Source organism: Lepus europaeus, chromosome 20 (genome assembly GCF_033115175.1).
Source record: "Lepus europaeus isolate LE1 chromosome 20, mLepTim1.pri, whole genome shotgun sequence".
Classification (NCBI taxonomy): Eukaryota; Metazoa; Chordata; class Mammalia; order Lagomorpha; family Leporidae; genus Lepus; species Lepus europaeus.
The window spans coordinates 36,602,963-36,605,250 of NC_084846.1; the positions used below are offsets into that span (position 1 = coordinate 36,602,963).

General features: G+C 48.3%; 1 pseudogene; it reads left to right on the forward strand.

The window, feature by feature from the left end:
• Nucleotides 1-809: 809 nt before the first annotated feature.
• LOC133749385 (heterogeneous nuclear ribonucleoprotein A1-like) lies at nt 810-2,077 on the forward strand (annotated as a pseudogene).
• Nucleotides 2,078-2,288: the final 211 nt, after the last annotated feature.

Sequence of the window (2,288 nt, forward strand, 5' to 3'; positions counted from 1 at the left end):
TCTCTGCTCTTGTACCCTCAAAACCGTTCATTCTGCCAGTATGGAAGCTTGGGGTTGGCTCAGTGTGCTGCATTGAAGTTTTATCTTTAATCGCGACGGGCAAGTTTCTGTCCTTTTGAAAGCCTTGTGTGGGGTTTAGAGGGGTATCAAGGACACAGGAAGGGAATTTTGACCAATCGAAACACCATTAGGAAATGCCTAGGTGCTTATCTCTGTGAGACCCCCGTGGAAAGGAGGGGCTATCAAAGAAGAATGTACTTTTCTCTAAAGGGAGGAGAGAGCTTCCACTTTGCTTATGGCTCTGTCCAAATACTGACAGAGTTTGTGGACTGAAAAGGTTTCCATAGCCTAGGTAGCTCATTCAAGAGCCTTGAGTGGTCACTGACATCAAACATAGAGTATTAATTGTTAAATTAAAACAAGAGTCACTGTGCACTAATTCCCCATGCAGGACCTCTGTCCTCAATGAATTGTATTGAGAGTTAACTGTAACACCAGTTCTCAAACAGTTTGTGTGTGTGCCCACGTGCGCTCTCTCGCACATGTGCGCAAATTGTTGAACTCTTAGTATAGAGTTGTTCTTCTGTGTACAAAGTTCATTGAAAATCTTAATGGAGAATGGACTGGGAATGGGAAAGGGAGGAGGAGGAAAAGTGGGAGTGTGGGTGGGAGGGCTGATATGGTGGGAAGAATAACTATATTCCTAAAGTTGTACTTATAAAATTTGTATTCTTCAAAAAAATTTAAAAATTTAAAAAAGAAAGAAAATGCCTAGGTACTTTTCTGCCCATGGATGCTGCACCGCCATCATGTCTAAGTCAGAGTCTCCTAAAGAGCGAAACAGCTGCAGAAGCCCCTCATCGGAGGGCTGAGCTTCAAACAACCCTGGGGAGCCTGAGGAGCCATTTTGAGCAAAGGGGAAGGCTCACGGGCTGTGTGGTAATGGTAGACCCGAACACCAAGCCTTCGAGGGGCTTTGAGTTTGTCACCTAAGCCACCGTGGAGGAGGTGGGTGTGGCCTTGAATGCAAGGCCACACAAAGTGGATGGAAGAGTTGTGGAACCAAAGAGGGCTGTCTCGAGATTCCCCTTTGGAAATCCAGCTGCCCATCTAACTGTGGAAAAGATCCTTGTTGGTGGCATTAAAGAAGCCACTGAAGAGCATCACTTGAGAGATGATTTTGAACAGGATGGGAAAATCAAAGTGACTGAGATCATGACTGAGCGAGGCAGTGGCAAGAAGAGGGGCTCTGCTCTTGTGACCTTTGAGGACCATGACTCTGTGGATAAGACTGTCGCTACCAGCCGGCGCCGTGGCTTAACAGGCTAATCCTCTGCCTTGCGGCGCCGGCACACCAGGTTCTAGTCCCAGTTGGGGCACCGGATTCTATCCCGGTTGCCCCTCTTCCAGGCCAGCTCTCTGCTATGGCCTGGGAAGGCAGTGGAGGATGGCCCATGTCCTTGGGCCCTGCACCCACATGGGAGACCAGGATAAGCGCCTGGCTCCTGGCTTCAGATCAGCGCGATGAGCCGGCCGCAGCAACCATTGGAGGGTGAACCAACGGCAAAAAGGAAGACCTTTCTCTCTGTCTCTCTCTCTCACTATCCACTCTGCCTGTCAAAAAAAAAAAAAAAAGACTGTCACTATACCACACTGTGACTGGTCACTCCATGAGTAAGGAAGACCCTGTCGAAGCAGGAGACAGCCAGTGCTTCATCCACCCCAAGATTCCAAGTGGTTCTGGAAACTGTGGCAGTGGTCGTGGAGGTGGTTTTGGTGGCAATGACAACTGTGGTGGTGGTGGCTTTGGCGGCAGCCGAGGTGGTGGCAGTGGGGATGGTTACAATGGATTTGGTAATGATGGAAGCAGATTTGGAGGTGTGGGAAGCTACAATGACTTCAGCAATTACAACAATCATTCTTCAAATATGGACCCATGAAGGGAGGACATTTTGGAGGCAGAAGCTCTGGCCCCTATGGTGGTGGTGGCCAATATTTTGCCAAACCACAAAATCAAGGTGGCTATGGCAGTTTTAGTAGCATCAGTAGCTATGGCAGTGACAGAAGGTTTTGGTAACTGCCAGGAAACAAAGCGTAGCAGGACAGGAGAGCCAGAGAAGTAATACAGGGTACAACAGATTTGTGGACTCAGCCAAGCACAGCGGTGGCAGGGCCTTGCTGCTACAAAGAAGCCATGTTTTAGTACGCATGTGTATGGGCAAAACCCCTCAAGGACTGTATTTGTGACTAACTCTATAATAGGTTATTTTAGTTTCTGTTCTATGGAA